The sequence below is a fragment of the Mustela erminea genome, chromosome 21, assembly GCF_009829155.1.
Source record: "Mustela erminea isolate mMusErm1 chromosome 21, mMusErm1.Pri, whole genome shotgun sequence".
Taxonomy (NCBI): domain Eukaryota; kingdom Metazoa; phylum Chordata; class Mammalia; order Carnivora; family Mustelidae; genus Mustela; species Mustela erminea.
The window spans coordinates 35,643,993-35,663,263 of record NC_045634.1 but is presented as its reverse complement, the minus strand read 5'-3'; the positions used below and the strand labels follow the sequence as shown (position 1 = coordinate 35,663,263).

The following is a 19,271-nucleotide window of genomic DNA, read 5'->3' as shown; positions in this document are numbered from 1 at the left end:
AAAGCAGACATTTCACCGACCGAGCCACCCAGGCGCTCCTTATATTGATGATGATTTTGAACTAAAGTAGTTAAGTGCAAGAAGAACACTCTGGCCTCTTTTGTCCTTCTGAAGCAGGACATAAATTCCCTATGGGAAGGGTATCCTGGGTACCAGGAGGAAGAGAGACATCCTATCACCAGAGATGGGGAATTTAGGGCGGAGAAGGCTGTGCAAACAAATCTTGTTCCTGCTTCATTAATTTACTACCCCAAGCCTAAACCCCTTTGTCTTGTCAACTCTCTACAAATTTATTGTCTCCTTGTCTAAAACGCATGAAAGCTGCCTGCCTTGGTTACTTCCTTGAGTCTCATATTTCTATGAACTCTTGTCCGCATGAAATTAAATGTGATTTTTTCCTGTTAATGTGATGCTAATTTAATTATTATGCCAGCCAAGGAAGCATAGAAGAGAAGAAGGGAAAAGCTTTCCTCCCCTACACCTGCATGCTAGTTCAAACCACCACCTGGCTCTGAATAGGCCCCTGCGGGAATGAGGGTCAGCTCTCCAGGGCAGGCAAGACAGAAGCTTTTCTTGGGAAAAAGCTAGAAAATCTGCAGCACTAAGTCAGTGCCGCTCTGTGACTCCTCAGGGCTCAGCTGGGCACTGGAGTTCCTTTCTCAGTTTCCTATACTGTGGTCGGTGGTAATGGCTGTTCACACTTGCCCAGGATGCGGGGTCTTTCAACTGGATCCTGGATTTCTCACAAAGAGAACTGGTTTGTGTGTGTTGCTGCTAAACCTGTGTGTCTGTGGGGGTAAGGGGAATCAGTTGAAGGCTTCCTATTCCAGTGTCCTGCTGAAGTCACTCTCACATAATCTGGACAAAAGCAAGAAAATAATATTTTCTTAAAATAGTTTGAGAAACCTACTGAGGCTGTTGTATTTATGTAGAGAACATTTACGAAGCATCTTCATTCTTACTTAATTCCTTGGGAATAAATATACCTGTGTGAGAATTGTGACCATCGCTTAAAAAAAATACAAAATAAGGAGAGGAAGGAAGTAGAATTTCCAGGAAGAGAAATCATAAAGGACTGAGGTCTTCACTCACGGAACTGAATGAATTTTGTAAATCCTGATCCACTATCTGTCCCTGCATGACCCTAAATTAATAAATTGATAATCATTATGATTATGATTATAAAATTATAATCATAATGGTGGTCTTTAACATTTTAAGTATGTTTCTCTTCTTGAATGATGTGCCTGCCACCAGCACCAATGTACAGTCAACCAACTCACCAACTCTGCCTCGAAGAGGGTAGAGGAAGAGTTCTGTGAGCTGCTAAAGGTTGTCCTGAACCTCACTTCCTGTCATTAAAAACTCGACACAATCTTTTCTTTGGGTTATTACTTGAATGGTATTTTTAAAGGTGTAATTCACTTTGTGTCACTGCTTTTCATTTTCAAGGAAACTCTGGTGACTGACAATTAATAAAATTAGACTTTGTTTTCTGTGTCATGTATTTTTGTAATTATAGGATAAATTGTAAGTACATCATAGATAAATAAATAATCTTCGTATTTTCCAGAGGGGAAGTGAATTCATGCTTCCTCATCATGTCCTCTGAAAGTTACGTGACTGACCAAACCCATGGCTCCAGGAGGGGAGGGGTCGGGGAGATAGGGACGGGGAGGAAGGAGGGCGCCCGGCCAGGGGAGCACCGGCTGGTTACGGAAACTCTGAGTCACTGTGTTACACACCTGAAACTGACATAATACTGTCTGTCACCTATGCGGGAATTAAAAAAAAAAAAAAAACCAAGAGTAAAACTTACAGACTCTTGGATGTTTTAGTGAGGTTTTCATCCCAGTAGGTTCCGGGCCAGCAGGTGCCCCAATCTCTTCCCTGGTAGAGCGAGGTCACGTACATCTAGGCAGAAGAGGAAAATCAGATCATCCACCGCAGCTAAGAGACCTGCGACACTAGCTTCACAGTGGCCCGCAGGGTACCCAGGGAGAGAACCCACTGCACAAGGTTTAGTCCATTATTTATATGGGTTTTGTAGATCCATCTCAGGTCTGCCGTTTGCACTAATTCCTCATTTTAACACTCATCATTTAATGGAAGCTGCTAATCCCCTTTAAGGCATCGATTTCCAATAACAAACATTTTTAGTTCATTTTACCACCGGATCATACATCATCATCACCTCGGTGTGTCCAGACCTCAATTTCGTTGCGGTTCTCTTAAGTGCTGATTCTGGCACCTAGACTCAACAACTACTGAACTCTGAGTTTGGTGAAATTTAGTTAAAGTGGTTGACTCACGCTGGCAGTGAGCTAAAAACCCAGAGGTGTCTTACTTAAACACCCTGCCATAAAGCCACATTTACCCCTCACTGCCTGCTTCTACTCATGTCCAGTTGGACAGGATGATGTGCAAACCATCCAAAACCAACAGTCAATGGGTCTCCTTAAAAGTGTTGCCCACACAGAAGAACGGTTTAACGAATCAGATTTTAAAGGACTTACAACCAAGTAAAAGGAATGAAAGAAACCATTAGTCTACGCATGGCAGAGAACTATAAGTCTTCTGTAAAGAAGTCACGTATATTTTCATGAGTTCCAGAAAGCCATTCTACCTCTCTCACATCCCAAATAAACCGATCTTCATCAATGTAATTCTAAACATGAAAACTATCAGAAGGTTTTTATATGATAAGATAGAACGCAAAAGGAATTCTATCTTTTACAATTAATTTTTGCAATGAATTGACTTTTGGGAATCCATGAAAGTATTTAATTTCTTAGACCAAATAACATGTATGCAATATAGGAATTCCAGGTAGAAATTTTATTACAAGTTTCTACTGTCATGTTTAAAATAAAAAATTGCATAAATTCTGCTTATTTCAACATATGTAAATAGATACAACATTAAATATTGATAATATAAACACTACAATAATTATATGAACACTACAATAATTATATGAAAATAATATACTAAGTATAATACAAATACATTAAATATTTAGATATAACTTATTTTTATTTTCTTTTTAATTTTTAAGAAGTTTTATTTATTTATTTGACAGAGAGAGAGGGAGTACACAAGCAGGCTGAGTAGCAGGCAAAGGGACAGGGAGAATCAGGTTCCCCACTGAGCAAGAAGCCTGACCCAGGGTTCAATCCCAGGATCATGACCTGAGCTGAAGGCAGACACCTGACCATACAAGCCACTCGGATGCCCCAAAATATTTAGATAAAATTTAAATCAGAAAGCATTACGATGAAACGGCATTGGATATGATTTTTCTTCATTTTAGTTTAATATTAATAAAAACTTTGCCAGAAATTTTATATGCAAACAAACCTCCAAATCATACACATTAATTTATTTACTGCTTGAAAACCCTTCAGCATAAATAATCTAAGGTTTCTGCTGATGAGTTTTTGATGACTATAAAGATGGTCCTAATTGGGTAATAAAAGAGAGATACAATGATACCAAGTAGCATAACGGAAACGTAGAGGTTTTCTCTTTTTTAAAAGTGCAGTTCAAAAAGGAATCTCCAAAGCCTTGCATTTCTCAGCTTTATAAAATAACGATGTTGGAAAATCAACAACTGTAAACTGTCTCATAAGCTTCTTCTTATAGACAAAGTTTTGATTTCATGGTTTAAAAATAGTGCATTCTTTATTATGGCTGATTTGAAGGACAAGGGACGGGGTGGGGGGAGGAGGAGGGGGAGGGAGGGAGAAAGGAAGGAAAAGAGAGAGAGAGAGAGAGAACCAGGAAGGAAGGAAGGAGAAACAAAGGGAGGGAGGCAGGAAGGAAGGAAGGAAAGAAGGAGAAAGCAGACAAGTGCCCACGGTCCCCATCCAATAATTCTGAGGAGCATTTGGGTGATCCTGATTCCCTGGCCGTGATGTCCCCACATTCCACAGGGGCACTGTGCGGACCTGCGGGCCGGTACGGGAACCTGGCACGGTTTCTCCTCACCCGCTGCTCAGTGCCTGGGGACCAGGGAGGGTGCTCTGCCTTGCGGAAGCTCAGGGCCGCTGCCATAAGAGTAACATATTCTAGCGGAAAAGAAGAAAAGTAACATTGCTCCAGAAAAAGGTGCTAACTTGGAGAAAAGTTAGGAAGGGGATATACAGATAAGAAAAGATTTTATGTCCTGGGACTGGCTGTCACTTTTAAAGGAGGAAGTAGTATCTTATTAGGGCATCCTGACCATTTCTTAATTAGAAAAGCATGCGCTCTGGAGTTGGTGAGCTTCTGACTTGTTAACCTTTGTTAAATCCTCAGCGCACCATGTACGTGAAGATAATGTTTTGTTTTGTTTCCATACGAAAGGCAGATATATCTGAAATAAATGTCTACTTGCAGACGCCAAACCTAGTTACACAGTGTATGTAAGCGATTTGCAGAGACCTGCTGGAACAAATAAGAAAGTTGAGTAAGGTCACAAGGGTGAAATAAAAAATATGAGTATTCGAGCCATAAACAATCAGAAAACAAGATATCATTTCATTTATATTAGCATCACACAACGTTACACATTTTAGAATAAATGTAACAGGCTAAGTACAAGACCTCTCCCGAAATCAACAGAATTTTTATACACAGAGATGATGGGCTGGGTTGGCAAGCTTCAGTACTGATTGGTTGTCACTTGTCTACAAATTAATCGGCAGCTTCAAGGCAATCACAGTGAAAAACAGCAACAGGCTTGTACAGAAATTGGCAAGTTTATTCCTAAATTTATACAGAAATTCAAATGACCTAAAATAGTGAAAGCAAATTTTTTTTTAAAAAAAGAACAAATTTAGAGAATTTAAATATCCTGATTTGAAGACTTGTGAAGATTCCAGAAATCAGAAAGTGGTGCCCTGACTTACAGAAAGACGCAGATCAATGAAACAGATTACTGATTGAAGAAATAAATTCACAGCATTGGGTAATTTTCATCAAGGAAAGAAAAGTCTTTTCGAAAAAATGGTGGGAGATCAAATCAAGGCAAAATTGTTTCTAGACTTAAATATAAACATCTATAAATCCTCTGGAGGAAAATATAGGAGAAAAATCTTTGCAACTCTGGCAAAGATTTTTCAAATGCGGTTAAAAAAATGCATGAACTAGTAAAAAAAACCTTTCGGTTTACCAAAATTAAAAATGTTCTTCTATAAATCACCATGAAGAAAACAAAAGTCAAACCATATTACGGGATACATTTTCAAAATACATATTATCTGACAAAAAACCCCTTTATATGGAACTCTTACAATTCAATATTATGAAAAGAGGAAATTAAAATAAATGGGCAAAAATTTGAACACTGTATCAGAGAAGATATATGAATGGCAAATAATCATATCACACATGTTCATTATGTTATCTGAAAAATGCAGATTGCAACCTCCAATAAATACCTCTTGACATCCATTAGAATGTCGCATGTTAAAAAGACCAACAATATCAAGGTTTTACAAGAATGCAGAACATACACTACTGATAAGAATTTAAACTACAACAGGTCTGATAGTTCAGTGGTTTCTTTAGAAGTTAAACATGTACTTACTATTTGTCCTCACAATTAATTTTTATGCATTTACCCAAGAGAAATAAAAACATATGCCTACAAAATACTTGTGCAGAAGTGATTGTTCACGAGAAGCCCAACCTGGGAACAAAGACAATATGTGCCAATCTGTGAACGCACAGAAAAATGTGGTGTATCCATACAAAAAATGCCACTTAGTAGTAAAAAGAATGAATTGCTAATACGTGGAAACGGCATTGTCCAATCTCAGAATCTGCTTAATCAATGAAGCCACTCGAGTATCTACGACAGGATCCCTTTACATAAAATACTAGAGAAACACAAAGCAACTGGTAATGACAGGCAGCAGCTCCCTGGTTGCCTGGGGTGAGGTGCGGAGAGGAACAACCAGCCCAAGGGCTCAAGGAACCTTTCGGGTTGAGGGAAACGCTGGTGATGATATCTGGTGTGCCCACATCTCTTAAACCCATTAACTGTGTCCTTTTAATTCATGCAACTTGTGGTGCAGAAGTCATATTTCGGTACAGGTGAAGTTTAAAAAGCAAAGTGAAAAGAAAAAACTCGAGGTACAAAATGAAAGAGAACCTAGAGCAACAATGCAAAAGGCAGGTGACCCCGGTCTGCGGGTGGGTAGGAGGGCAGGGAGAGGGGGTTGTCGCAGATGAACACAGGAGCTCGCAACCATGGACGGTGATGCTATTTCTCTGTGTTCCAACATTTAAAAACAAGCTTGTAATTCTTGATATTAATAGCAACAGAATTTCAGAGCACCGTGGCAGAACACCATGGCCCTCGGAGCTCTGAGGGAAACCCTCTGTTCCCGCACTGAGACACGGGACGATCTGGCTGCATGAAATATTTAGATTGCTTTTGCGTCTGGGACCAGAGGGCTCCGTGGCTACTTGCTCGTGGGTGATAGAGCAGACAGGACTTCAGCCTCACATGGTGTGTTCCTCAAGGGCTTATTTTTCTCTGTGCTAGCTTCGTAGGGATTCTAAGTGCCACGGCTCGCTGCCCCGATGCTCCTTTCCAGGCAGAAGCATTCCTCCTCGGCAGCGGGTGGGATGGTGTTTGCAGGCTCACAGCTGCGTCCTGCATGCAACTGGCCGAGTCCCTACCCTCCTCCAAAGAGAGCCTCTTTACTCAAGTTTGTATTTTTTCCCTGAGAGCAGCCTGGAGCCAGCAACTTCGTATACGCCTCCATCCACGCCGGGCAAATCCAAGCGCCATCCCAGCTCAAGAGTCCCCCCACCGGCCCCTCGCCCCCCACCCCAGGCTTAGCTGGCCCCTGCTACGTGCGCATGGCACCTGACCCCCGTTCTCTGACTAATCCTGCTTCCTTGATCCCCTCACAAGTATCACTAGAGTATTCCTTGGTGACTTTCCTGCCTCCGGGTCAGTATCCAGTGTTCAGGGGTATGAGTACCCCACCTCATACTGATTCCCGCAGAAGGTCACCTTAGACAGTGCTGCTGAGAGTAATCTGAGGAAGACTTTGTAATGACATTTTTAAACTGCGTCACTGCTTCGGTCTGAATATCTGTTTCCTCCCCGAATCCGTTTGTTGAAATTCTTAACACCGAAGGGGTAAAAATAGGTTGATACTTATTGTCTTTGTTCCTGATTAGGAATATTATAATATTTTGCCATCATGAACGGTACTGTGCCTGGTAAAAGGGACCTGCTGAGCTCCTCATCTCTGGCTGCTACGTGAAGACATAGCAAGAAGGCACCGACTGTGAATCAGAAAGAGGGTCCTTCTCCAACCATACAGGAACTCGCATCTTGGACCCCAGCCTGCAGAACCCTGAGTACGAAATATTTGGTTGTTTATAAGGTAGCCAGGCTGTGGAATTTTGTTACAGCAGCCCTAATAGATGGAGATGAGACCACATGTCTTGCCAATTGTTTGGCCCATCATTCGTACTAAGGAGACTGGGGTAACCTCTCCTCCCCCATGCTGCCCCCATGCCGGTTGTTACACTGCCATGGATGAACTGGGATGGGGGAGCAGTGAGGGATAATGCACTTGAGAGCCGAGCAGGGAGTCTTAACAGAAAGAATAAAGGGGCGAGACGATTCTTGCTAAATGCTATGGATGTACTGGAGAACGGAAAGGGTGATGAATCACCCATGTCTGACAGTCCTTAGGGCCTCTCTGCCAGCACACAAACAGAACCCCTGTCTCCTGCAACCAGAAGGGTCAGGACTCGGGTCTCATGGTGAGGGCAAGAAAGCCCTGGATAGCTGATTTCTCACTTGGCAATGCTGCGCTAGCAAAGCCCTGGAAAGGAAGGGAGCGGAAGGAACAGCATCCTGACATGTAGGATGGAGGCACTGGAGCTGATGCTCTAGAGAACCCCAAAACTCCAAATCCCCCTGAATTTTCCAAACCTAGCGAACTGTCTCTCACCTGCACCTGGGAGAGTCTAGTGGCCACCCTCGAAACTCTCCATCTTTAAAGATAACATAGAGGCCTCTGCCTTACAAGACAACATGCGTTCCTACAGGATCTACTCATCTCCACTCACCGCCACCAGAGAAAAACACGGAAGTGTTGGTTCCTGGAGGAGGTAAGAGGCTACGCCAAGAAGGAACTTTCAAGATGTAGCTGGTGTAATTGCAAGGGCCAGGGTAGAAATGCGGCTGGGATGCTTGGAGTGGTTTCTGGGCAAAAGGGACCACTCTGCTCAAGGTGTGCTGTCTTGCACCCACGGACTCATTCCGATCGGACTGGCTGTCTTCGTTGTGACCACAGGTTCATCTTTCTCGGCCCGGTTCTGTGTCTCACTCCTTCTTGGTGTTCATCCCCAAGAGAATGTTCTTCTTTATGAGACAGAGATCAGTGAAAGTCTTTGCAAACTGGACAACAGAGGAGTTGCCTCCAAAAAGTCAATGTTTTGTTTTCTTTTTCTTGTGTACAGGGCGTGCATCAGTGTCCTGGTGCTGCCTTCACAGAGCACCATGGTCTGCATGACTCAAACAACAGGAATTCCTTTCCTTGTCGTCCTGAAGGCTGGAAGTCCAAGATCCAGGTTTCTGCAGGTGACGTTTCTCCTGAGGCTCTTCTCCGTGGCTTACAGATGTGGCCTCCTTGCTGTGGCCTCATGTGGTCTCTTCTGTGTATATGTCTGCACCCTGACCTCTTTTTGTAAGAACCAGTCACGTTGCAGTAGGGGCTCACCCTAATAACCTCATTTTAAGTTAAGTCACTTCTTTAAAGGCCTGGTCTCCACACACCATCATATTCTCAGATCCTGGAGATAAGACTTCTACATATGGATTTTGCAAGGGATCTGTTCAGCCCACAACTGTGCCAAACAGCATGAGATGTTAGAGAGACACATGTGGCAGATAACGAGCTAGCCAACCTTGAACTCTCCAATATCAGTATCCATGCTGGGGAACCCAGCAAAGATACACAACCATAGTGGATTGGAGGAGTTGCTACGAAGCAGAAGCTTGCAGTATGGTGCTCTGGGAAGACACTGAGCATCTAAGGGGACCCTGGCAACACTGAGAACATCATTTAATTAAATTAACCCTGTCTTTATCTTATGCCGCGTCATATTAAAGGGAACCAGCGGGTGTTGGATGTCATGGACGGTGGTGAAGGTGAGAAAAAGACAGAGGACACAGCAGGTATACACAGCTGTGTCCCCGTGAGCAATGGATGAATGTGATGTTTTCCTTTATTGGATATATACAAGTAGTTTGCTAATATTTAAAACGATTCACCAGTGAAAGTAAAAAGTACTATTTAGTTAGCCATTGGGGAAGGCTAGTTTCTGTTTCAGAAATTCACAACTTCAGGAAAACACAAAGAAAAACGAATAATCACCTTTCCCTTTTTAAGAGACAACTTGAGGTGGTGAACTCAACAGAAATGATTTCCTTTAGCGATCCTAAAGATTTAAAGTGTCCTGTCAGCAAATTTACCAACCGGGCCGAATAGGTATCGGGGTAGGCTTTGGGGTAAGGAAGAACATAATTTCAAGATCGATCTTGCCACTCACTAGCTCTGATATCTGGGGTATGTTGTTCAGTTTCTCCAAGCCTCGGGTAGAAAGGAGAAACTTGTAAAAACAGTTATCAACTTAGCATCATTCTAATAATCTAATTAGCAAATTGGGATAAAAACACCTGATGAATTGTAGTTATCAAAGAACAGTTGTTTTCATTAGCGAAGTGTATGAAATAAACATGATTTCTAATGTCCTCTCATTGTATGACTTCAAAAAAATCTACTTGGGGCACCTGGTGGTTCAGTTGGCTGAGTGACTGCCTTCAGCTCAGGTCATGATCCTGGAGTCCTGGGATCGAGTGCCCTGCCAGGCTCCCTGCTCAGCAAGGGGTCTGCTTCTCCCTCTTGCCTTCCCTCTCTCCTACTCGCTCTCTCATCCTCTCCCTCTCTCAAATAAATAAACAAATAAAATCTTTAGAAGAAAAAAATCTACTTTCGCTTAAATCTGACCTAGTATGTGTCTGTCAAGGTTTGTATGCACATCTTTCTTCTTAATGTGATTTTCAAGATGGAGATGAGGAAAATCCCAATTCCTTAATAGAGAAGATAAAAATAAAGCACATAGGACTGAGAATCTTCACAGTTGGCAAGTCTGTGCTAATGACACCAAGGTTTTCATTCACTCGGGCGTGTCCCTAAAGGAGAACTTAGAAGTTAATACAGGAAAACAAAAACAAAAACAAAACCAAAACAAAACCAAAAACAAAACAAAAACACGTGCTGTTAGTTATCAGCAGGAATCAGGTAAGACACTGCAGATATACCCTCAAATGCTTCCCTGCTGAACTATTAAGTAGTTTTCATAGGCATAAATACATAAACCATTGGTCAACAGGATATAACTTAAATATGAGCACGAACAGAAATGCTCACCACAGTTTTTTTTCTTATTTAATAGTGAAATGTAAATTATAATGAAGGTCAACCATGCTGTAGTAAATTCACTCATAATATAAGAAATCTACTAAAGCTACTGCAGAAGGAACTGACATTTTTGCAAAAGTATGTACATAACAGAACACCATCAAAATAAACATGTAACTACATGTTTTAAATTTTCTGGGAGGTATATGTCCAAATGTTGATTTTTATCTTTAGGCCATGTAGTCATGTCTTTCTGTATAACTAAGTTATATGTATTTTTATGTAATTAAGGATATACATTATGAGTAACAGGAAAATAGGAGAAGATATCCGTCTGTTGTGTTTATGAAGTCTCTCACTTTCTGAACACTGTGAAAGCAGAAAGTTGTTCTCCTAACAAAACCTTTTTTTCCCCAATAAAAATATTTATAAGCTTTCTCTTTTTGCAGAGTGTCTCATGACTCTCAATAAAGTTGTTCATAAAGATACAAACACTAAAGTCATCCCTGACAAAACCATCATCACTCTGTGGATTTCGCTGTGGTGTGAGTTCTTTGAATTTGGGGTATATGCTCAAATGAACCCCTTTAACCCACTCACCACGTTTATAAGCCTTTCTCTTCCACAGGATCTTGGGTTGTGAGCAACTCCGGATCTTTACACACGTTTCTCTTTTTATGAAGCACTCACACAATATATTTCTCAAGGATCCTTTCATTCTGGGGCTCCTGGGTGTTTCAGTCAGTTAGGCGTCTGCCTTCCGCTCAGCTCAGGAACCCAGGGTCCTGGGATCGAGTCCCACACCAGGGTCCTGGCTCAGAGGGGAGCCTGTTTCTCCCTTTCCTTCACCTCCTCCCTGTGCTTGTGCTCTATCAAATAAATAAATCAGATCTTAAAAAAAAAAAAAGCATCCTCTTATGCCTTCATGAAGATCACACTCATCCTTCCGCTGTGAAACGTACTGTAGTTACCACACGGGCTTGCTGTTCTGCTGCATCTCAGCTAGCCGTGATGGCCAACGTGCTCACCGAGGTCTCCTGGGGCAACCTGCCCTCCCAGTGAAGAGAAAAGCCCAGTCTGAGGATATTTCCGTACATGCCTTCCTCCAAATATTTTGTAATGAACAAAATGGCAACTGTTAATAAACGTCCCTTGAGAAGTCATCATTCCCAGGGAGTCACAAAATAGAAACAGTTGGACATCTTAATTTCTGAAGTCTCTTTTTTGTGAAATCACATTCCGTTCTTCTAATGTCGGGAAACGTGAAGCAACGGTCGTCTCCATCAGGAGAACCAGTGTGTCATGGGTAGGGATTGTTGGAGAGCTCTTGTTGAAATGACAAAATGCTGTCCCGAATCCCGGATGTCTTTGGCTTCAAGATGCTTGCGTGATCATTCTCAGGCAGTCTCAACCGTAATAAAGATCAGTATGTTCCCAAAGGTAAACCAGGGTTCTAGGTGATTTGGTTTCCAGTGCAACGTTCATTCAGTGTTTATAATGCCTAAACCTCCCTTTTGTCCTCCTTTGTGATCTTGTTTCCCTGCTTTCCTAGGAATTTTCAATCTCTCCACTCACCACCAGTAAAATGGTAGTCTGGTCTGTACATTACACTGACAGGTGGTCAAAGTCACAGTCCACAGGAGCCTGAACTCTTATAGGGAAAAGAGCCAGTAAAAAATTCCATTAAGTATTCTTTTCTAGGGGCACCTTGGGTGGCTCAGGGGGTTCAGTCTCTACCTTCAGCTTAGGTCATGATCTTGGGGTTCTGGCATCGAGCCCCGCATTGGGCTCTCTGCTCACAGGGAGCCTGCTTCCCCCTCGCTCTCTGCCTGCCTCTCTGCCTACTTGTGATCTCTCTCTCTTTGTCAAATAAATAAATAAAATCTTTAAAAAAATATTCTTTTTTAGAAAGTACTTTAATAGCAGACTCCCCAGGGATTGAAAATGTTCAGAAGCCCAGACAACAAAACAAAATAAAACAGAACACACAAACAAAAAAACCCCACAAGAATCTTTCTCTACAGTGATTTATTCTAAACTGTGTTGACATGAACCATCAAGCACTATTCTAATTAGTCTCCATAATGGTAAGGTAAAGCATATTGTATACTAAGTCTCTGTTAGTACTTTGAGGAAATGTTTTAGAGTATAATAAACAGAAATAAAGATGTGGCTCATAAGTTCCACAAACTTGTACCTAATCGTAATGAAGAGTATTACACACAGTCCAAAGTATATTCTAAAGATCTCTGATTCTTCATCACTGTTAGAATGTATCATTACAAGGAAATTCTAATACAGTTTAAAAATACATAAATATGCTGTCTTCTTTCATAAGTGCCCTGTAAATTTGCCTCAATGTAGAAGAGAGATAAGAAGAAACTAACACCATGCACTGTGAGTAAATTTTGTGGAACATTCCACAATTTTTTAGATTTATGTTGCCATAAACTTTTAGTCTTTACCCAATTAAGCAATATATACAGGACTGATAAGGTTTTCAAATAGGAAATTTATACCAGACTGTTTCACATCAACAGGAATTTTAAAGGGTAAAACTATTTTATAAATAAAACTACTAGCTGTGTCTTCATGGTAGGGGGGTCCATTTTGACACAAGTCAGGCAGCCAATAGGAATTAATTTCCCTCCTGAGATGATTTCTTGTCAAAAATAAGCAATGAATTAGAAGTGAGAGTATCACATTCTAGTCTTTCTCAGTGGCTAATTGTTTCTGAGACATTAGCTAATTCCCTATCTGGTAAGGTCTTGGTTTCCTTGTCTGCAGGGTGAGTAGTTGGATGTGGTTTTGTTCTCATTTTTTTCGAGTCATTTTATCTGTTTGAATCACATCTCTACTCCCAATGTCTAGAACAAGTTCTAATTCAATTTAACTCATTTGGTAAATAGTTATTGACACTAGTGCAGAATGCAGAGAAAGACACCAGTCTAGGGCTAAAAATGTAATTAGGAGCAAAAGCAGACATTGTTCAGAGCATTTTCATGGTTACCAAACAGTGGGAAACAGTCAAAGATTTTAGCAAGAACATATGAGTCTGAAGCACAATTTGAATCAATCTAAAAATTTCGGAATTTTATTTAATGACCAGTAAAAAGTGATTTTATACCATGAATTTCCCCATTAAAGTTTTCACTTGCAGGTTCTTGAGGAATTGTATATATTTTTTAGTAAAACAATTCATACTTCTTCCAATCCCTCCAACTTCCACTAGTAATTATTAATTATCTTAGTATATTTTTCCATAGCTACATTTTAGGACAAACTTCAGTCCTGTTTTGAAAAGGTCAGTCCAATTCCTCTACCCAGCATCTTAAATATGAAGTTGGCTAGTGTTTCTTTCATAAGAGATGATTCTATGTTCAAGATAATATAAAGTCCTTTGTCTTCATATACCAGTAAAGTCCGATCTTGGGGTTAGTGCTTAGGCTTTAATTTAGAAGTGCTATAAAATGTAGCCTTGATTTACCTGCCTCATAGGATCATCTACTAGGCACCTATCCTGTTCAGACTGAGATGAAATCCTATGAGAGGGGAGTGAGAGGAACTGATATTTATTAAATGTCCATAGCAGAAGATAATAGATCTTGGAGTCCAAGTACCAGAAGCTTCCAAATAGACCTTACTAACAAAGATTTTCTCATGACCACTCATTTTTAATCCCTCCATAATTGGTAAAAAAATAATTTGCAATAGTATTAGCAAAGGAGACTGGTGTGTTCTCTTCAGCTATAAATTAGAGTTGGTATTGGTATGTGGTATCCCTGGGACAGCATAATGGGTCATAACAGAGACTTACAGTGACATCACAGTGATGGTCCCTCACACATCTGATGGCTCAGTTCCATGACATTTAATAACAGCCGAGTACTGAGATGCATGCATTAGTCTGTAGGGACACGATATATTTCCCTAACATAATAAGAAAAATTACAATAACATTCAAAGGCCTTGTGGTTAGATAAGCTTTCTTTTATTCTATTATTGTGATTTTCTCATGTTAAAATACTTTAAAACGTGGCTAAAGTGAAGCAGATCAGGATCCAAATAAGTTACTGATACAGACACCAATAGTTGACAAAATACTCGATAAACATTACTACATTTCACCCTTGAGATATGTGATGGTGATTTCATTTTACAGAAATTGGTGCCTCAGTACTGGGTATTTACCCCAAAGATACAGACGTAGTGAACAGAAGGGCCATCTGTACCCCAATGTTTATAGCAGCAATGGCCACGGTCGCCAAACTGTGGAAAGAACCAAGATGCCCTTCAATGGATGAATGGATAAGGAAGATGTGGTCCATATACACTATGGAGTATGATGCCTCTATCAGAAAGGACGAATACCCAACTTTTGTAGCAACATGGACGGGACTGGAGGAGAGTATGCTGAGTGAAATAAGTCAAGCAGAGAGAGTCAGTTATCATATGGTTTCACTTACGTGTGGAGCATAACAAATAGCATGGAGGACAAGGGGAGATTGAGAGGAGAAGGGAACTGGGGGAAATTGGAAGGGGAGGTGAACCATGAAAGACTATGGACTCTGAAAAACAATCTGAGAGTTTTGAAGGGGCGGGGGGTGGGAGGTTGGGAGAACCAGGTGGTGGGTATTGGAGAGGGCACGGATTGCATGCAGCACTGGGTGTGGTGCAAAAACAATGAATACTGTTACACTGAAAAAAAAAATTTTAAAATTAAAAAAAAAAAAAAGAAATTGGTGCCTCAGGGCTCAGTGATTTTTCAGTAGCATTATAATCACTGAATTCCAACTCTGCCACGTATCCTCAGATTTTAAGAACCCATGTTATTTCCATACCAAAGACCCTTTAGTTAGTGCTTAGTGTTGGGGTAGGAATGGGATTCACGGCATCCGATTTCCAATCAAGGGCCACTGCCATCACATATGTGAGACTTTCTCAACCTATCCTTAAGGAATTTTTCCCGCTTTTAATCTTTTCATATATAAGTTTCTCCCACGAGACTATAATCTTCTTGAAGGTAACCCATCACTTTATCATCCACTGTTTCTAGGACAGAACACAAGTTTGCCTAGATAATCACTCAAATGCAAGTGTCCTCTTTCCACCTGTCGTGCAGGTTTGAAATTCATCACCTTACCGCTGAGCAACAACGTAATGATGTGGACTACCCGATAAACGAATTCCATGTCTCCTCGAAAACCACATTTCCACCAAAGACTGAAAACTTATTTTTGCCCTTTAAAGGGAATTAAGCCACATAAGGATTACAATAGTTGTACACGAAAAAGATTTTGCCAAATTCAAGACTCAAATTCAGGGAATTAATGATAATTTCCACCCTCTGTCTCATCCTCTTTCTGAATGTGATCTAGTTTTTATGAGGGGGAATTGAGAGTTCAGCTCTTATCATCCTTGCCTTGTCTTGACCTGGTCTTTTCTGTCTTCTGATGCTTCCCAGACCCCTGTGTATCTTCCCGTGGGCTCTAGTCTACGGCTCTTGTAACTTGTGGTCTTGCCAACAGGGCCACTGCACAGAGCCACACCCCTCTGTCTCACTCCTTGACTCTCCATGGTGTGACTGGTCCTCAAATCCTCAGGGCATTTTGCATCTCTTCTTGCACTGTGCTCCTACACTCCTGACTGTAGAGTCTCCTCAGTCTCTGTTACAAGAACTCCCTGGCCAGAACACTCTCAATTCTTAGGCACCTTCTGTGTCCCCCATGAGGCTCTCGGAACTTCACTGGCTCAGTTTCATTCACGCTGGAAAATTGGAGAAAGAATATTGAGATGGAACATGTACTGGGCTTTCTCAGGTTTGTCCTCTAAGCAGGTCACACTGCCTCATCTATCCTACTGCATGGAGATCCTTTGAAGGATTCCAGTCTGAAAGAGGAGGCAAGATTCTCCTGATGGTGAACCCACAAAACTTATTTGGGATCTGTAATCCCCCTGAATCTCACTGGGGACTTCCAACAAAGAGCAAGGTGTGGGAACCCAGGTCGCACATTACTGTTCATACTTTCCTTCCTTCTTCTCTCCGATCTCTGCATACCTCTTCACCCTACACTGGGACCAAGGAATGGTTTATATGAACCTCTTTTTTTATTTTTTATTTTTTTTATTATTATTTTTTTAAATCTTTTTTTTTTTTTTTTAAACTTATTTATTTGAGAGAGAGACAGTGAGACAGAGCATGAGTGAGGAGAAAGTCAGAGGGAGAAGCAGACTCCCCATGGAGCTGGGCGCCTGATGCGGGACTCGATCCCGGGATTCCGGGATCATGACCTGAGCCGAAGGCAGTCGTCCAACCAACTGAGCCACCCAGGCGTCCCTTATATGAACCTCTTGAAAAATGTGAGAAAACTGGTCTTTTTTTTCATCTTACCAATGCTATGAAATAAAGTAAAAATGTCTACAATCACTTTACCAAACTCTTCTCTTGTTATTTAAATTCCAGACTTGAGGCTTCACTTTTCTGAAGTTTTATATGTTGATGGTCTGACTTATGAGCTTTTAAAAGTCTAATTTAAACACTAAACTTGAAAAATGATGTCTTTGCTCTTGGCAAGGTTTCTTCTTTGCCAAGAACCAAGTGAAGAATTGTAATGCTTTGTGAGTTGTACCTATATGTCTCAACATTTTCCAGAAAGTGATCCAATCTGCTTCTCTCAATAACATTTATTAATTTATCAACAAATATTCACTGAGTAACTATTATGTGCCAGACATTTGCAAAGAATGGGTTATGATAGAGTATATAAAATACAGGATATTTTTTTAAAAAAATAAACAAAGCAATAAAAACATTCACAAAACCAAACACTCCTAATGATTTTGAACATCTGAAAGTCCACATACAGACTTGTGGTGGTCACCAGTAGTGGAACCCTGAATTATAAAATTCCACAACTTCAGTGTCAGAGTAACATGAACAAAGACAGTTCATATTTACATATTACTCTAATTATTGCAAAATTTCTCGTGGCTTCTCTAGCCATTGGTGTATCCCATGCTAGCAGGTCTATGCATAAACTCCTGTTAACCAACCACCTTGCCTCATTTCCATGACCTAAAGAATGATAGGATTCCCCTGTTTATGTGTGGTGTTTCCTCGTCACACTGAATCCTGTGTAAAAGTTTCATGGGAGAGTCAAAGAAATATCTTAGTGTTTCTTTTTTTTTTTTTTTAAACATTTCTGGATGCTTCCAGCTGGATTAAAATGATGAAAGGTCTGGAAAAATTAGGTTTGTTTCAAAAAGAAAAGAATTTATTTTTCTATTACATAGCTTCTAAGAAAGAGGGGACATGAGCTAAAATGACCTTTTCATTTCCCTTTGATGGTTACTGTTAGTTAGATATCTAAACAACATTTCATGTTCTCCAGGGACTTGTATAGAAGCCCAATTCCCAGGAAGAGTGTTACTTCTATATGTCCCAGAGATTTTATTTAAAGCATACAAATGACGTGTGAACAACTCTTAAAATCTGGAATCTGTCTAAATGGTCCATTTAGAAGTGAATGGAACTTGTATAGTAATATTCCAATAACCATTCTATGTGTTTTATTTCATTTTTTAAATTCAATTAGCCAACATATAGTATATCATTAGTTTTTGATATAATATTCAATGATCATTTGTTGCATATAATTCCTAGTGCTCTACAGGTTTACTTACCATTTAAGGTGGAAAGCAGAAGGGGGTGTGGATTGGAGATAAGGGTGGCAGATAAGGATGGAAAGGAGTAGTAACAAAACAAACAACCAGAAAGAGTTACTCTCAGGTTTTTCTGGTGGAAATTCTGCATTGTTATGTGGAGATCTCTGATAGAATGTGTCACTGACTCTTCATTATCTCGGTGGAGAGCAAGAGTCTGCAGGTCGCAGTTTAAACTGTCACTGCTGAGTGCAGACTTTCTGGAAACTTCTGGTGAAAAGAAGGGGACCACCACCCTCTGAATGCAAGACCTCTTTGCTCACCTTTGGACACAATCCCTAGGCACAAGCAGCTCAAATGTTAGAAAAGGATTGTTACATTTTATGTGTCAAGACAACAGTGTTATTCAGAAAACTTAACACTATCTCTAGAAAAGCAGCATTAACGATCTAGTGATATCTCCTAAGATAGCTCTTAACAGATGTAAAACATTGAGAAGCTATTGTTTTTCCTCTACCATCCTGTGCTTTGACAGGCTTCACACTGTAGATCTGCAGGGATTTCTTTTTCTTAAAATAAAGGAGGGTTTTTAAAGTCATATGTATAAAGTCGGTGACATGGATGCCTCTGAATGTACATGGTGAAGTGTATTTCTGATTCATGTTATCCCGGTCATTTCCTAAAACTGCGACTGGAAACAGCTCTTTTTTTGCACATTTCTTTTAATGGCCAAAACTGAATGAAATTCAATTACCAAAAAAATAGTCTGTGAGTTTCATTTTGCATGTCCTGTTACTTTTTGAATTTGGAGTTCTGCTCACTGATTCTCAAGTTATTGTGTCATCTGGATCAATGGTATCGGTATGTTCACACAACTGTGAAATAGTTTCATGGATGCAGGATGAAACAAATGTCCCAGCTGAGCACTTACAGGCGGGGGCGGCGGTGGCAAAATGAAGTGGGGTTATTGCTCGGTCTCTTGCCAAACTTTCTTCTGTTTTGTTTGGTTTCCATTGAGATTCAGGGATGGACAGAAGACATATCACCTGTTGCCTGTGAGACAGATTCCTCTCACTTTTCCTTTATTCACATCATGCTTAAGCAAATGAATTGTGAAAACAGAACTGTAAGTAGTTTTAACAAGAACGTGGATAGATAGTTCTCTGT

General features: G+C 40.6%; 1 long non-coding RNA gene across 3 annotated transcripts in view; it reads right to left on the bottom strand.

The window, feature by feature from the left end:
* The window catches only part of LOC116581830, a 137,983-nt gene that overhangs the window by 31,833 nt on the left and 86,879 nt on the right, over positions 1-19,271 (bottom strand). For all 3 annotated transcript variants that reach the window (XR_004282248.1, XR_004282247.1, XR_004282249.1), the window contains exon 5: positions 1,820-1,914. This is a non-coding gene — a long non-coding RNA (uncharacterized LOC116581830). The remainder of the gene's footprint in view (positions 1-1,819; positions 1,915-19,271) is intronic.